This window comes from Chroicocephalus ridibundus, chromosome 5 (assembly GCF_963924245.1).
Source record: "Chroicocephalus ridibundus chromosome 5, bChrRid1.1, whole genome shotgun sequence".
NCBI lineage: Eukaryota > Metazoa > Chordata > Aves > Charadriiformes > Laridae > Chroicocephalus > Chroicocephalus ridibundus.
In genome coordinates, this window is record NC_086288.1 from 70,981,311 (window position 1) to 70,999,805 (window position 18,495).

General features: G+C 41.4%; 1 protein-coding gene across 2 annotated transcripts in view; it reads right to left on the reverse strand.

Moving 5' to 3' along the window:
* The window catches only part of FRYL (FRY like transcription coactivator), a 174,453-nt gene extending 160,615 nt beyond the window's left edge, over window positions 1-13,838 (reverse strand). Inside the window, exon 1 of one of the 2 annotated variants that reach the window (XR_010071122.1) lies at window positions 13,642-13,838. The gene's annotated coding sequence lies outside the window, so the exon portion shown is untranslated. The remainder of the gene's footprint in view (window positions 1-13,641) is intronic. The other variant, XM_063335216.1, reaches the window with a different exon arrangement.
* Between the last annotated feature and the right edge of the window lie 4,657 nt (window positions 13,839-18,495).

Genomic DNA, 18,495 nt, shown 5'->3' on the forward strand with positions numbered 1-18,495 from the left:
AATGATTTTTTCCTATGAAAAAGAGAAAAATTAAAATTGACACCAAAATAAAATCTAGCTTCCCACACAGTTTATTTTATGTACATCCATTCTTTATGTAGAGTTTTAGTTGTGCTTTAATTATGAACATACTATATTAATCTTATATACAATCACTCTCAAAAGTAAGTCATTCTGAAGCAAATTTTTCATAATAGTCCTTTTATTTCTTTTCTGATTTTTGTTGATTTTTTTTCCTGCTTGGTTAGCAGGAGGATGTGGTCAGAAAAAGAAACAAACAACCCTTCAGCTGTGTCTCCCTAACAAAGCCTTGAGAACTTCTGGAGATTCCTTCACAACAGAAGTTTGTATGCAACTTGCATACTTGTCACAACTTGCCTAAGCGCAGAGATTGTTTTTGTTCTTCTAGACTGCCAAACTACAGCAAAAGCACTTTCGTATTTTTAATTTTGGCCCTGGAGGCAGATCAAGGACTTTTAAATGCTTTAACAACTCAAGTCTCAACCTGCAGTGGCAATCCGCCACTCCTGATCATCTAGTTTGTATGAAAAAAAAAAAAATAAAAAAAAAATAGTAGTTAGGGTTTTTTTTAAAGTCATAGCCTGAAAAATTGCAGGTACATGAAAAGACATGTAGACTCAACAAGACTTTATCAGCACTCTGATGCAACACGAATGTACTAGTTTTCTTTAGGGATGTGTGAACTATTCAATCATGGTCAATTCTTTTATGTACAATTTGTTCTACTTCTTAATTAGTGTTTCCAAAAATACAAGAGAGACCCAAATAGTAAGTGCAAACTAAAGGTAAAAAGCCACATCCTGAATATTTTAAGATTTAAAAGAAAGTTTAAAAGTGGGACTTAGAGACCATCAGGAAAATTAGATAAGCTTTTGCAAATAGGAAGCAAGCTGATGCTTATATATAAATTGGGAAAATACTATGTAATTCCTTGAAAAAAGCAAGTCAAGTTTTTTGAAGACTTGACCAGTTATAAAAGGAAGCGTTCAAAGACACATAAAATTCTAACTCTGAATTTTACCTGCTAAATTGCAACTCTCAAAAATGTCAACTGCTTTCTGTAGTTTGTGCGTTTGACAGTACAGTGCATCAAATCAGCATCCCTTTTTCCTCTTCAGACAATTAGGGAGAGCAAATACTGTTTTCTACTCAGCAGAAACGTACAGCCTTTCATCCTGCCTACATCAATAAACTGCACTGTTCACTTTTTTCTCTTTTCACCTTTTTTAGAAAAGAGAAGTAGTTTAAATCAACTCATGCAAAACCTTACATCCACTCCAGCTTGGAAGCGAGTGGGTTGGCTGTCCTTTAAACACCTTCCCAACTACACCCACCATGAACAGCACTTTAAGGAAATCAAACCCATGCCATATTACTCTCCATAGAATTGAAAGAATACCCAGACAGAAATCCACCTTGGCGTATTGCTGGCATTTTAGCTCACTTTCTCAAGGGAACCATACATTCAGAGATACATAACCCCTTCTGTTTAGGGGCTTCCCTTCTCACTGTGTCCAGGACAAATACAGACGAGCCCAGTCTGTGCTTCTTACTCATCTTCATTCTTCATCACGCCAGATTGCATCTCCCCCCCACCGCGACACACTACCCAATAGCCCAGATGCTAAATGGAGGAAATAAGCTGAAAACTAACTCAACTGTTCAAGCTTTAGGAGAAAATACTGATGTTTCAGTTCGGCTGGCAGAGGGTTTGGAAAGAGCCTGGAAAGTGGGAGGCAAAGGAAAATCACTCGAGGTATTCAAGTTTTGTAGTGGTACATACTGGGCAATAATAAACTCGAAATTGCAGCTGCTGCCCAGAAGTTCAAGTACAATTTGAGTTGTATTCGAATACAACCTAAGGTATCCTACAGAATTAATCTGATCAGATTAAGCCTGACTACAGGAAAAAAGGTAACGGAAAAGGTAGCATTAATGTCAGAAGTCTACCACGAAGCTTACAGTAACTACAGCATATTCCTAGAGGGAAGTTCATTGGGCTTCATTTCCTAACTGCAGCTTACAACTTGAAGTTAAAATTTAACTATACTTTATCAGATTTGAAGTCAAAGGTATCATGCAGGAGGAGGTTCAGTGTTTGGGATTCACCCTTGTGGAAGATTTATGAAAAGCTAAGAAGCAGAACACGACAAAACTACATAATAAAGTTCTAAGTACAAGAGGTTAGCTATTATAATGTTTAAAAAAAAATAATTCAAAGGACACTGCTGCTACTCCTAAACTTTCATACCTAAAAAAAAAATAAAAATAAAAATACCAGAACTCCTCTAACATCCCAAATTGGAAAACACAGCTAAAAATCCAGTCAACCTCAAACCTGTCCAAGTAACAGCATATATAATTTCTATTAGGTGAACTTTTTCTGGGAGGGGTGTTTAAATGAGAATTTTTATCTCGATAATTTTCAAGTTGATATATTATATTCACAGAGTAGCTACTATAATGTTGGCTACTATGCAAGACTGAACTCAACTTTACCTTGTGAGCAGCAATTAGATGCTCTAATACAGCACACTTTTTGCCACTGCTAAGTGTATGAGAAGCGGTACAGAATACCACTTCCAAAAACTTCAAGGAAGGGGATTAAAAGTAATGTTGCAGGAAAACGAAGTGTCAGCACCTATGTACAACACACTATATTAGGGCCTTTTTATAATTACTGGCCCAAAAGACTTAATGGGTTGATACTTCAGAAGAAAGAAAGAAAGAAATACTAATAGTTTTAACCAACTGCTAGAAGTAGTGTTTTCCATGCTATAAACCCTATTCAGGCTTCAATACACTATGTGTTTGCTACACTACCTTGCTACGCTAAGGTAAAATAAAGGCAAAGATTAATTAGTTTTTAAGACATCGTTTTAAAAATTACAACAAAAAGTTGCTAATAAACCAGTTTGGGGCAAACACTTACAGAATGGCACCATGGTCACTCAAACACATGGCTGACCGATACCTTCAATATTTCATAGACCTTGCCATAACCAGTCCTAACATAACACACTAACCCTTGTGAGCTCTGGTCCTCTGTCACTGTCCCCCTCGTCCCCTCCCCAAGGTGATGACAGATGCAGTAAGAGCCCATACGATGAAGAAACACATCAGGCCACCAGGCAAGGTAAAGCCGGACTTCAGCCCAAGGCTCATGACTTGTACCACCCCTCATGCAAGGGGTAGAAGGAAAACAAACCACCATGATAACTATAACCCAGATTTATTATACAACACATTGACCATATATAAGATTTTCCAGTTACAGTCCAATTAAGCAATTTTTCCAGTACAGCACTGTGAGATGCTACCAGTGGGATGAAAGATTTTCAGGGGCTGCCCAGTTCCTCCGTTCTCCCTACCTTATCTTCAGCAATAGTCTGCACAGCTAGACTGTATCTAGCTTACTGCTTGCTTTCCTCCCAAATAAGAGAGATTAGGGGCTGTACCAGAAGTGAGAAAAAAAGAGTTTGAGAGCACCTGAATATTACAGAAGCTATTTCTAAGACACCTACCCCATGAGTGTGGATTTTATAAGAATACAAAGGGGGAATGAAGCTTTCCAGGTTGCCGATACCCAAACCTGCCCCCTTTCTTTCCTGAAGCTTGGCACACGTTGCCTTAACAGAAGATTTTTAGTAACAAGTTGCTTCTTTTGCTCCTCATAAAAGTTTTAGTTATATTAATAATTTAACAAACATGTAACAATACTCAACACCACAAACTAAAAACGATTACACGATTAACTGAGTGTTATTAAATGCTGCCAAGAACATGGTGGTCATGCAGTATTTTCCCTGATGGCACCAAGCATCTCCTTACTGAAAGACAGCGTTTTTTCCACTCCACCATCCACACAACCAGTGAGGCTGGGTGGCTGCTGATCAATTAACTATGGGGAAGCAAAAAAGTTGTACGCAAGAGAGAAGCAGCGGTCCCCAATGCAAAAAGCAAGTCTTTTGGGGCCTTGGGAGAGAACTTCATTAAACACAGATATTGCAAGTGGAAGATGCATAGATCATAGGCAAGAAATTGAGGTAGGTTCAGCTTCTACGTAACTGATGTGGAAAGGAGATAATGCTCACGAGGCAGATCAAGACCACCTAAGGGGAATCACAGCAAAAGAAGAGGAGGATGCATATCTCAATTGTACCAAAACTTTGGAATATAGCCAACCATCTGCACCTGAGAACTACATTTGTTATACTGGTTCATCACTCTCTTCATAAGAATTATAAATAGCTCTCCATTTACAAACTGACGAACTTTAATTGAAAAGACTCCCATAGAATCCCCATTTGTAGTTGAGAAGGATCTGCAAGATGAAATTCAGAGGAGTGCTTGGCACCAAATGTGTAATAACTTGACCATGATAACTCAAATTTAAAAATGTATATTTGCATTCTCCTTTCCTTAGTTAGCAGGAAAAGGGACTAAGAAAAGTATGTGAGTCACAAATCACATCCATTGGGCCAGTGCCACAAAATCTGCCTGTTCTTTAAATTTTGATTATAACTTTTGATCTTTCGGAATCTCATTTCAGAGTATTAGAAATACGCCAAAACTCAAATCATGTTTTGACCAGAACACAGTAGGCATCTCCATCTAGACATAAGACCTTTCAAGTCTCTCAGATGAGCCTCTTAATAAAAATTGCCTTTAGTAGTGCCGCAGCCCAAGGAACCCACTGCCTTCAAAAACCAGCAATGCAAGACTTCCTCAATTACACCTTCCCTTGGTGCAAACTCTGTCTCTCACCTTTACCCTTGCTATTTTCTGATTGTTGATTTAAAGGAGCATTTCCTCAGCTGTAGTACAGAACCAGTGATTTTATTTTGGGCCCCAAAAAAGTGACCTTAGGTATTTTTTATCATACAAACTATAGGTTGGGACTAGCTACCAGGGAGAAAGTATTTCTGTGCTGCTTTTCAAGAAACTGCAAAATATGAGTGTCCAATCTGCAAGTGATCTGCAAAGGACCAAGAAATTGTACCTCTCTTCTGTTAGCATCAGAGGTTGTAAGCGATCCCTATATTAAGATTACCTCAAGTGGATGTTGCTTCCACCAAGAAAACATCTAAAACCAAGTCTGTGCCAGAATAAATTTTTAAATATTACACACAAGTATTTCAAAGGGGAGTAATGAATAAGACTCCAGCTTGCTTCATCTTATGTCACCTAGACACTTATCATCACTTGTTTCTTCTTACTTCATATGCACTCGGGAGGGGAAATGTCAGACCATAACCAACAGCAACAACCACCTTCTTCCTCAGATGCACTGCTGCCTGGAACAACAAAACAAAACAGTGCATCTACAGCATTTGCAGTGGCTGCTACTAAACAGCCACTCATTGGCTGTATTGATCTCAACACCGTCATTCACCAGATCTACATGAACAAAGTTTCAGCAACAGGAAAATCAAGGACTTCCATGAGTGCAGCATAGGCAAGAAGCCGCAAAATCTGACCTCTGCACCACCACTACTATAGCAACAACAGGGAAAATGCAAAAAAAATGACAAGTGGTTCTAGAAACTGAACTCCTTTTTTTCCTTTTTATAAAATAAATTGCAAGCACAGACGAAACTAAGAACCAGCCTACAAGCATGAAACTAAATAATTAAATCCAAAGAACAGGAAGCTTATATCACACCTTCAAAATGCTTTTGGCAATTTCCTACTATTGAAAGTATCTCAAACCAAAACCAGTAATTCTTTTTGATTCAGTAAGCTTTTGTAGACCAATATCTAGCAGGGTTCAAGCACTTGGAACTACTGAATGAAAAATCAACAGTTTACGTACTATTTTTCCTCCCTTAACAGACTGTTAAAGCTAAAAATACATTCTCTTTCTTAAAAAGTGCCAAAGACTATTAAATCACTGACCAGTTTTATTACTTTGCCTGTACAAAGAGAAAGAAAAATACGTGGCAATAAAATTTTTCTTTAGCTATTATATGCCATTACGAGGAACCAATGTGAACTTTATGCACATTCAGCACCAAAGTCTATATGGATTTAAATTTAAAAAAAAAAAAAGGAAAGGAAAGAAAGAAAAAAAAAAAAAAGAAACATACACAAAACCCACTTTACTCCCTTGAACAAAGTAGGAAGATGTTTTCCCTGCTCCCTCCCTCCAGAGCAACTTCAATAGAGGTTAAACTCAGGTTCGATATATAAAATGCTAGTAGTTCTTCAAATATACTGACCGGACATTGTTGGGAGTATAACAGCAGTTTTCTTATCTACTCAAGCAGTTGCAGAAAAACATGCTTAAATTCATATATCCCAACCTAGTACAGTATTCTCTGGCCTACACAAATACTAAATAAAAGTCAGCAGTACTAACTGCTTTTGAAATACAACAATCAGAATGAGGACTTTGTTGTACTCGCAGTCCATCTCTACCCATTTTTTTTTCTTAAACAGCATTCAATCTGAAGAGTTCACAGAGTTTGTATTCACCCGGGCTGAGATGTGAACTTGCTGTTTCACTTTAACAGAAGCCCAAGTGAGGCCAGTCTGCATTCTCCAGCATGACAATAAGATAAACAGAAAAGTAGTTGAAATAATCTTCTTGTTTCTAGGCACAAAACATTACAAGAGCCCTACTGATATTCTCTCTCCTATGCATCCTACTTTTCTCATAACAAAGGCATACTAGTTTTCAAATACCCACCTGCTAAATTGAAAATATCTTCTGAAGACTTGTATCACTAACATATGCCAATTCTTAAACTTGGAACATCTGCATCTCTCTAACTAGAGTCACATAAAGATTTTATGCTTTTAAACTATATAGTTATATGCAAGAGTTTTATATACTAGATATGGTGTTAAGGGAGCATGCAATAAAAGCTACAATAAGATTATAGAGGCTAGGAAATACTTGGAAACAGAACCATTTATTCTTAATTTTAAAATGCAAGTCAAGAGAACAACTTGCACTACACCATAACACGGAACGCACTATGCAGTACCTTCTTTACATATCTTTCCAGGAGATGTAAGGTTGGGCTTCAAATTGGATCAAATCAGTTGCACACAATTTACCCCCCACACCACAAAAATACAAGTACGATCTGTGCCTACCTAATTGCTTGTTTACAGATTTTGAATAACAGACTATAGTATCAGAGGTTGATCATGACATACAGTAAGAGCAGTGGTTTTAAAAGTTTTTAAATCAATTCATTTTTTCCCTATTCAGCAAAGGTCCACAAGTATATTGAAGTGTTAGTTAAAGAAATGTGTATAATAATAAGTAAAGACTCTGAGATTCCTCCCCCAAAAGTTTGATCTATTCATTTTGTGCTTTTGTCTACCTAGGATTTTGTTCCCATGCTTGCTATGCACCACTTCACACCAACATCAGCTATTCTAGAGTTATTCACCTATTAATTTTGCAGGTAGGTACATGTAAATATATATACACACACACACAAACATATGTATCAACTCTGTCTGAAGAAATACCTCTGACCGCCAGCTTTATACGCGATTATCTACCACCAAGTAGGTTCAAATGGGGAAGCAGAGGTGAGGTCTAAACTGAAGGAACAGAGGGAATGGGACAGCATCTCCATGATCTCTGTGTCTATAGGAAACGGAGAAACAAACAGGTTTGACATATTTGAGCGAAGGTGTCAGGGACACCTACCCTTAACTGCTTCTCCTCCCGAGATCAAGAGCACTCATTCCCAACTCCTTTCTCTTTAGGAGCTGAGGTGGGGTATCCAGGAGCTCCCCGAGTCGCTGCAAGAGCACCAGCCATCATGGGATCAGCTACTACTCACCACCCCACCCCAGGGAATACACAGGCAGTCAGCAGTCACAGTGCACAAGACAGTAATTCTTCAGCTTTTTGGATGACATCTTTTTTGGATGATGACTACAGAGGTAGAAATTTTACCATTTTTGCTTACAGCAATCTTTTTTAACATGATCAGCATCACTGGCAGATTAGATTATTTCAACTTAAGATCATGAGAACTCTGTCGATGTCAAAATGTTCAGCTGCCACAGACACAACCCTAACGGTTCTTTCTGGTTTAGCACAAGAACAGAAATGGTGTTTATAAGGACTATTCTCATGCAAGACTGATAAAAATGCCTAGGAACACTTCAACCTGTCTTTCATGCTAGCTTCTCCAGAGAGAATTAGTCTTTGTCCACTGTTAACTACTAGTCCCCTTTAGGGCACGTTGTTAACAAAAGATGATGCTTCTTCATTTTGCAAAACTGGGCAACATCACTGGAGAAATAAAGTCAATCTTTGCAGTATCAACTTCAAATGTGAATTTCCGAGACTGGTTTTATCATAACATTCTCAAGCCTTACAGTGTAGATATTCCCTCAGGTTTTGGGGGGCTTCTTTGTGTGTTGGTTTTGGTTTTTTTTAATTAATTACACTTCTTTTATTCTCTTTTAACAGTCTCACACATTGAATTACTAGAGCCTTATCTTTTGGACCAAGTACAACAAACTATCTGTATTTGTAGTTTTCACCACTCTCCCCAGCTCTTATTTTATAAACATATCCAACATTATATGCAGTTACTCCAAACAAATAAACTTAACTGCATAGGGTTGTCAAAACCCACACAGTTGTTGTCTTTGATACTACTACAAAAAAACAAGTAGCAAAAGATCAACAGCAGTAAGTCTTCCATGAAAGGCTAAACAAGCAGGGTTAAATATTGCAGAGCAGGTCTTTCCCATATTCTCACAAGGATCTTTTCAGCATTTTCTTGCCTCTAAAAATGATACCGCGTTCTTCTTTTCACTCTTCTCCCTTGCTTCTTCGCGCATTGCTAGGGGCAGCTTTTGGGTCCGTGAATACTTTCTGCACAAGTGTTACTAACATCACTCCCACCATGACCTGAACTATGGTAGCCCCAAGGACTGTTGGCACCAGTGATACTTTCAATGCTGTATTTAACCTATAGCTTCTCTTCCATTTAACTTAACATACGTCAGTACTAATATTTTTTGTTATAAAGTTGCAGCTTATGAAGCCAAGGCATAGAAACCTTGAGAGGACTGACGAAAGAAATCAGGATCCTAAGGTTTACCAGCAAGATATTTTCGCCAGAGCATTAAGAGACCTCTATAAAGTCCCGCTGGAACCTCCTCTGGAATACTTCGTACAAGTCTGGTCAATGCACACTAAAAAGACTAATTCATATATGAAAGAAGGCAACAATGGAATTTTAGGATGATCAGGTGAACAGGAAACGTCTCACTCAAACAAGAGAGAGTCTGGTTTAGCAAAATTATGCTATTACTCTGTAGAAATACACTGAAGATAAGTGAAATACACATTACAAAGGAACAGTTGCTATTTAAGCTGAAAAATAATGTTGGCAACTAACTCTGACATAAACTGCTATTAACATACACTCTGAAAATTACAAATACTCCCAAGAAACAGTTATTTATTTCTGAAGCAGTCTTCCAATAGTTAGATTACAAAGCTTGTTTTGTTTTTATCATCGTCATCATCTCATGTAACTTAAGTTAAAAATCAAAGAAGAAAAGAGGAGAGAAAAAGGTCCAAGCCAGGAGCCTTCTCCCATTTTCTGGAAAACAGGGATAAAGAAGAAAATAGGTCACACCACACTAACTCCAAAATGACCAGCAGCACCGCTAAAGCATGCATGTCAATAGTCCCAAGTCTCCTGCTACAGACTGCTGAAAAGCCACCTATTTTAGACTAACTCAAGTCCCAGCTCTGAAAAAGTACAGTTCCCTTACACTTGTACACACCACCTGCCAAAGCAGTGTCTGAAATGGTGGAAGAAAGGTACTCCCATGCGGAGATCTCCACGCAGATCAGCTTTGTCTATCGTCACTAACTGCAATAAACAATTCACGTTGCTCACATTGACAAGGGCAAGAATATCCACGTAAAGAACAAACTGTTAAAACCCCAAAGCTTACAGTAACAGCTTCTGGGCACTAGGCCATTGTATCACACCAAATATTTAGACATTTCAGAGAACCTCAAACTCAACTTTAGAAGTTCATTTTTTTAAAAAAATATTTGTTCCTCTTCCATTTTTGCATGCAAATGTAAATCACCAGGAAAAACTAGGGATAAACACAAAAATCCCTTAATACTGAAGCCACATCAAGAGCAAACACTGTTGTTCAACTAGCTTGAGGGGGATTTATTCCTTTCTGATATCTTCCAGTGATGGTATTGGACACTTACTATGGGAGGCTGTGTTCTGTCACTCATCCTGGGAGGTGTTCGCGTCAGGGAATTAGGGACTATAATTGATCTGGGGGAGGGGAGGGAAGGTCTCTTAGAAGAGACAGAGCTACATGGCAGTACACAGATACTTAGAGAATTAACTGTCAAACACTGAGGATAAGCGAACTAAATACTAAAGGGAAGAACTGCTATTTTAATCAATAAAAAAAGGCAGAAGCAACCAGTTAACTGAGTGAGCCTGGCTAACATCTATTACTGCAGTTCACTGAGATTTGGAGTGAGACTGGATAACAGTAACACTGAATCCTAAAACCTTCTAACATTGCAACACTTCTTCTCCAGCCCATAGTTATTCCTGGAAGGATTATCAGAGATACAAAAGTCATAAAGGTTCAAAGTTGTTTGGGTGCAAAGCGAGCAGAAGCAGTACAAAGCAGTAAACCACAGCTAGGCTGTGCACTGGGCCAGCTGCCCTCATGCTGATGGATAAAGTACGTTGCATTTCCTACCGGTAAGGCAATGCAGGTCAATAACTACAATTACGGGGTCACAAACCCTGAACTATTACCCTCATTTTTCTCACAGTAACTCGCATAACTCATCTGTGTGTGTTGCACCTTCCTCTCACATTATTATTTGCACATGACATCTATGGTTTCTGTTAAGCTATGGCTTACATATAGACAAAAACTGCTAAAAGCTCACGGCTCTCTAAGCCAGAGGGAACATATTATATACCCATGTTCTGTATTATGCAAGTCCACTGAAGTGTAAAGTTTCCCTACATGCCTCTTAAGGAACTCAGACCAAAAAAAAATAAAATAAAAAACCAAAAAAATTAAACATGTTATTTAGTCCTTCGTGCAATAATGAAGTAGCCATTGCTAGACGAGATGACCAAGATAAAACTCCCTTGAAATACAAAACTAGGTATAAAATACACAACTCCTGATGCAGAACACACTGTTTTCCAAGTTGTTTTCCTTGATGCATAGCCACTGGGAGGGAGGGTAATTATAATCTTCTTAAGTTCTTAGAAAAAGTAAATACAGACAGCGTGTTCTCAATTGTATTAGCAAAAACTTTCAGCATACCAATTAATTTTACCTCCCAAAATTAAAAAGACAGACACTCGCAGGGAAAAAAAACACGTAAGGACCACTCTTGAGCTGTTGAGGCTGAGCAGGATGAGACTGGAAAGTGTTAATACAGTAACATGAAAAACAGAACAGTTCTACTTTTTGCCTTACAGCTCTACAATCCCCCAGCTTCCCTCCTCAAAGGTACTATGTTATTACACAAAAAACAGCTATCACCATGCTTTCATTTGCCTAGGCCAGCCAAACAGAAACAGAATTACTTGAATATTTCAACTTTACCTTAACTAACCCCACAGAAGAATTAAACAACTTTTCTTTTGAAATGGAGTTCAGCAACAGTTTTCTACGACATCCCAAAGCAACATACCACCACTCTGCTCCAAGCAAACCACTTCTAGAGAGAAGTCGTCAGCACAGCCTTTAAACAAATCCATTTTGGAATATAAATAAGGAGCCATTCGTCCAGGGAAGTCAGTTGTCTACTGACAACAGCAGCCACCAACTACCACTAACTAAGGGCCTCTACAAACCACAGATAAAGGAAGCTTTTGACAAAGAGAACATCACTCTCATCTTTAAATACTTGACTTACTAAACCTGCAACACAATTTTTACCGAGGGGTTTGTTTCCTTCCTGTGATAGTGTCACAAGATAAGAATCGGTGTGTGGTTTCCCAGCATTTGCTCAACAATCTTCCACAGAGATTCTAAAGTATTTGGGGCATATCCTCAGCATGACAGTAACAACACAGAAGCAAAGCAACTGAAACAGCCTACTGAGGAAACAACATGTTGAGGAAATACTTAAGTAACTACTGTTAACTAACTACAGTTAACTTCACTCTTTGCTCAACCCACAATCTGCAAATCACCCTTCTTTATCACACTACTCTATATGCTCCATATTGCTTGTTCCTGCCCATATGACCATCTCTTTAACTACCACTCAATAACTCCTAAACACCTTCCTCTTTCTTGTCTGCATTTACAAGAGCGTGGCTTACCACCTAAGTCTGTCTCGCTACATGAAGTCTGAGCTCGGGAGATGTGCAGTGCACATCAGAGTAAAGAACAACTCGCTTTCTGCTTTAGTATATCTCTTTCCAAAGGCACATCTCAGATTCGTAATTCTGAAGGAAGTCCAGGTTACACTCTTGCTACATCATCTCCAGACTGTCTTGCTATTCCTTAAAACCGCATCAGCAAACTGCTTTTGCAACTCATCCGGTATGAGTGAGCACCAAAATATTGGGTTTGGTTTTTCATGTTCTCCCTCTGATTCTTTAGGACGTTTTACCTGGAGCTATCCAGATTGCCGGACCAGTGATTTCTGGTTAAGACACACATTGAACTGTTCACTGAGCAGCTGAGTGTCGTTACAGTCAACAAAAACTATCGCATAACCAAAACACTGGAAGTATATATATACATGAAAGTGGAGGGGGGGAAACTAATTGAGCACCTACAATACTTATTGCCACATTGGTACGCCCATGTGAGACTATAAAAATGAATCTTTAAGGTGCTGTTAGGACCAAGTTTGGTGACTCCTTCAGCGTCATCACACATCTCTTACTTTAACTCTCAGGACTTTAAAGCGAGTTTCATTTCCAGCCGACGGAGAGCGGGAGATCCAGCCGGGAACCTCCCGCCCGGAGCCCGGGACTCCCGCGCCTTTCACCGCCGGAGCTCCACGCAGCCCCCGGGCACCCCCCGCCGGCGGCAGCGGCGGCGGCGGGGCGGGGCCGGGAACAAAGCCCGGCTCCCTGCCACCCTCGCCGCTCCGTCCCGCCATTCCCGGGCGGCCTGGCGCACTCCCGGAGCCCCGCCATCCCCCGCAGGGGTGGGCGGCTGCCTGGCCGGCCGGCGGCTACCCGGACCCCCTGCCGCGTGGGGCGACCGAAGCCAGTCGGACGGGTGCGGGCAGGAGGAGCCGCTGCTTTCCGCTCGGCCCGCGGGGGCTGTACGAGCCGCCGCGCCCACCCCGGGGGGAAGAGAAGGCCGGGCACGCACCCCCGCCGCCGGCCGCGCTGCACGGGCGGGGCCGGGACGGAAAGGGGAGGGCGCGGGCCGCGGCGGGGAACCGGGAGAGGCTCCTCCGGAGTCGGAGGGCCGGAGCCCCGGCCCGGTGGGGAGGCGCCGGGCACACGATCCCCCCGCCCCTCCCCGGCATAAACAAAGCCTGGGACCGGGTCGGGGCTGAGGAGGCCGTGGGGGGAGCTCCAACGGAGCGCGCGCCCCCCCCCACCCCCCCCTCAGCCCCGACCCGTCCCCCCGCCGCCGCCTCACCTAATCCCGCCGGTGTGAAGCGCTGCCTCCCGCCTGCCCCGCTTCAGCGCGGCTCCAGTCCCCTTCGGAGCGAGTCTGGTAGGGTCCGTTGAGCGAGTCGCGCCGCCGGCATCCCCCGCCGGCTTTATCCCGCCGCCGCCGCCTCTCCCCTCCGGTAACTCGACGGTCCGGCTCGTCCCTCCCGCCTCTCCCCATTGGCGGGCGCCGCTCCACCAGGAACCGACGCTCACTGGCGCAGGCGCGCAGCACTCAGGCGGGACCGCCCACCCGCTCCCTCCCCATTGGCTCACGAGCGTCCAGCCCGCCCTCCAGGCTCCGCCCCCTGCCTGACGCATCGCCCAATCGCAATGCCACGAGGGTGGAGCCGGGCCTCCCATTGGCGGCGCCCGCCAGCTTCCTACGGCTATGATAGGCTGAGGCGGCAGCCAGTTCCGCGTCCCGGCCGGAGCGCTCTGATGCGCCGTCCCCGCCCTGAGCCTCCCCTCGGCGTCTGAGGGACGTCGGGCTCGGCCCGGCCCGGCGGGAGGACTGCCACCCACCCCTGGCCCAAGGGAGTCCCCCGCCCCACCGGTGAGAGGGCTTCGGCGGGCTTGGCCGCGGGAACTCGGTCTTAGGTGGTTCCCGCAGGCGGCAGGGGGGAAGGCCTGTAGTAAAGCAAGCGGCGAGGCAATGAGGTAATTCCCAATAACATCCTCAGAAAATTCACTTGATACCGGGACCGGCCAGGATTTCACACCGGTACAACAGGTCTGGCGGCTGGGTGTAACAATGCGTCCCAAAGGTTTGGTAATAAAAAGGGGAGCAGTACCAACAGTAACATTTTGAGCAGTTAGAAAGTAACTGTGTTTTCTGTTGGAAGTGCCTCAAAACTTCCAGGCTCGAAAAGAAAAAAAGGAGGAAAAAAAAAAAAACCAACATGATAAAATAACACCAGATCTGCAGAACAGTATTAGAAAAAATCCTGAAGTCACCATTTTTCCATTGTCAAATACAAGTCTGTCTTGCAAGCACTGTACTATAAGAAGCATATCCAACAAAACCAGAACTGAGTAAAAAGTATCCTTTTTACAAACAACAAACGTTGCCAATCTCTCTTAAGAGAAGCTCCCAAGTTCTATTACACACTTTGTACAATTCTGGTTTATTAAGAGTAAAAAGTCCATATCCAACTATTCATGTCCTACCCTTGAGACAGATCATGTACATCAGCTTGAAGAAACGAGCAGGAACAAAAAAGCTTGAGAGGTAAAAAATGGCGATATACTGGTAATTGAAAAGACTATTTCAGGTTAACTCTTCCCTGTAGATTTAAGAATTTTGTGAATGGAATGTTTTTTTATTCTATTTTAACAATCGTACCACAGTCTAAATGTTGGGTAATAGAACACCTAACAAGAAAAACAGGATTCGTTGCTACTGGTGGTGTGCATAATTTCAGACAATTGGTTGAAGCAAAGTATGTCACAAGTTGCTTCTGATTTTGAAGTGATCCCACATAAGGAGCTCAGCCCAATCTTTCCAGTAAATGCATACATATATACATGTAATTGAACAAGAGTGGCTGAACCTCACCGCCAATGAAAAACAGACCACTGGTATTTAACCCTGAGCACCTGAACTTTACCAGATGCACAATCATCTGGTAAAGATGCACACTTCCAGAACTCATATTCTCCTCACTGTTACCTGCTTGCCTTACAAAATAGCCCTAAGGATTAGTTAACATGTAAAGTACTTTTCAAAGTACATTACAGTACCAGTTATTATTAGTAGTAATTATTATCAATGTGGGTAAAGTCCTTACTAATTGAGGCTTTGAGTATCGGCCCCACAAAGACACCCACTCTTGGTTCTTGCTGATGTGCCATAATGCTCCAGGCAAATAACTGATTCTTTGTTTGCCACCAGTTGTGGTAGTTACAACAATGCTCTTTTTTTGGTATGAAGCGCTGTTATTTCTTCATTAGGGAGAGAGTGATTTTTCAAATACAGTCCTGTTAACTCTTGGCACCCACTGAAGAATCAGAAGCTGTTGTGTTTTACTCTATTGTCCAGAGCACCAAGCAAAAAAAAAAATCACCATTCCAGCTATGTACTCAAGCACATAAGCTTCCAGTACTTGTTTTGGTTGACTTTCCTTAGCAGATCAGCGTATACTCCAACTCTTTTTCACGTCTACTTGTTTCAGTTATGTCTTATGCAATTTTGTAAAGCTAAACTTACTTGTTAAGCCAGCTCCCGTTTTGCAGTGGATCTGTATAAAGCTTATCACTAACTGTTGAACAAGGGGATGGAAAAGAATTTATCCGAAAGGTAAGCTTTTAAACCACTTGACAGGCTACATATAACTCACCCTATTAATTCTTGAGCTTCAGCTTCAAGAGTTCTGAATATTCACCAGGGACTTTGTTTTGCAAAGTATTGCAATTAGAAACCATCTGATTTTCACACCTTCCAACTTCTTGTTACATAAGCAATCAGTTCATTTTAAAAGAATCTTATTGTTTGAAAGTTTTCCTTTTTCCTTCTTTGAGGCATTTATTTCAAAGCAAGTAATTTCAAATTTCTAAAGGTCAACTACTAAGTCTCAGTATTACAGTGTTTTGAGTCTCAAATATATTCCTCACTCTTGGATGATACCAAGTCATAAAAGATAAAAAGTTTAGAGTCACAGATAAGCGAGTTGTAATAGATCTAAAAAGAATTTTTTTGACTCCTGAAGCAATGCAAAAATATGTAACTTTATGCTATTGCTCCTTACAAATAATCTATCAATTTTGTTGATTGTACATGTTTAAAAACACACACAAAAAACAGCAATTAGAATGAAACCTCAAACCATCATTGTGCATGTCATTAAAACAAACAGCTCAAAAACACCCTGCAAAATAATGTTGCCTTATCATCTCTAAAAATCCGTGCAGTAGTCCTTTAAACAAAACCACCATATTGGATAATGGCACCTGTCAGGGGAGAAGGTAGGGAAAATGGTATTCAAGCAATGTGATTTATAGAAAGGGGTTCAAAAGCTAGCCTTAAGCCTTGCCCAAGGACAAGATTTTATGTAAAGCATCAGGACTTGGCCATACCATCACCAATTTTAAACTCAAGTCCTCAATAGTTGCAAGAAAGATGGCCTGAGTATACAGGAAGTGGTAGAAGTAGACCAGATGCCAAAACGGGTGTCCTTGTTACGATCTCTTTCTATGGGCGAACTTCAAAAAAAGGCTTGAGGACTGAGAAAAGTACCAAGGAGGTGGATATGCTCTACCGTCTACACTAAATACGGCCCTACAACTGCAGTTATAAGCCAACAAACAGGTGTTTGTAACCAGGTGAAACTTTCAAGTACCTTTAAGTATCTCACAAGCAGACTGTATTAGGTAAGATTTTTGAAAGGATGGTAAACTCACCTGTTTGCTGCATGATTTTAATTTTTTTTTCCCCATGGGAAGTCTAAAGGACTTGGAGATAATGAAGTGAGGAAACTAAATGGATAACTGTTAATTTTACAATGGAGAAGCAAAACAACAGCCAAGTCATTATTTCCTTCAGTGAAGGAGGCCGATATCCATTTCCTCACCATTGAAGTGCCATGTTTAGAGAAGGTGCAGTCCATAAACGTCCTCCCCTACAAAAACACATGCTTTAATGGTTAACAAACCATTGCACTCTTTGCCTAGAATGTACTGAAAGCTAAGTGGAAAGAAGCGTGAAATAAGTTATCTCAATAAGTGTTCTATAGTCCCATAAATAAAACTATTGTGAGCCGATGTGGCCAAAGTCTTCTGCCTTCCGATTAATAATGTGCACAACTGATGTCCATGTATTGCAGAATGCTTCATTAGGGTGGGCCCAGGTGATCGGCAGAGGTGATAATGGGAAGTAATCTATGTTATCAGGCAGAGCCATCTCATGGAAATTAGGAACTTCTTTGTTGTACAATGAAAGCTATGAATTAAGAACCCCACAAAACATAGTTTCTGGTTCTATCCTCCCAGTTTATTTCAAGAATCCAGTACTCAGAAACCCATCTCCTCTACAGTTTTTCCAGTGCAGCTGGCCACTCCAGGCAGCCAAACACGCTCCTCAGTTCATTTGTCCTAGGTCCTTCGCATGCTTTGTGTTCATTTTATAGCTGCATTCTCTACTAGCTTCAGGCATTTCGAATGCACATTCCCTACTAATTTCAGACACCTTCACTCTCTAAAGCCTTCCCTCTCCTATCTTCAGGCATGGCCTTTTTTTTGCACAGGCATCAGACAGTAGCAATTTAAGCCTCTTCACTTAAATTCCAGGGTGAAGAGACAATGGCTCGCTCCAGGAAAGGCTGAGAGGGAGTGGTGCATTCCAGGCAAGTAGAGGCAGACAAGGATATGGTGAATTCAAGCCACAGTACCGAATGTCTACAAGAAAACGCCACAGCATACATCATGCTATCAGAAACATCTTTTTATTTTTTCCTCAGCTTTTACTGATTTCAGATAAACTGCAACCATCAACTAAAGCTGCCATTTCAACAGGATTAGGTAGAGGGAAGCACATAGACTCCTTCCAATCTCCTGCTTCAATACAATCCTAACCACCAAACCTCTACCACTTTCAAGTTCAGGTGGTTGCCCTCCAGGTACTTGCTGGTCCTAACTCAAACAAACTCTTTCTTAGGTAACAGGCATCCTTTCTTTTTAGCTAGTTCTGATCATGTATGTTTAGCAACCAGTTAACATACCTAGTGTTCCAGGGTTTTGTTGCAATTTATCACAGCCAGCACATCACTTACAAAGCCAAGAAGCACCAACGCTGTGCGCGACAAACCCAACCACATAAGGATTACCTTTGAAGGGATTCGCCACT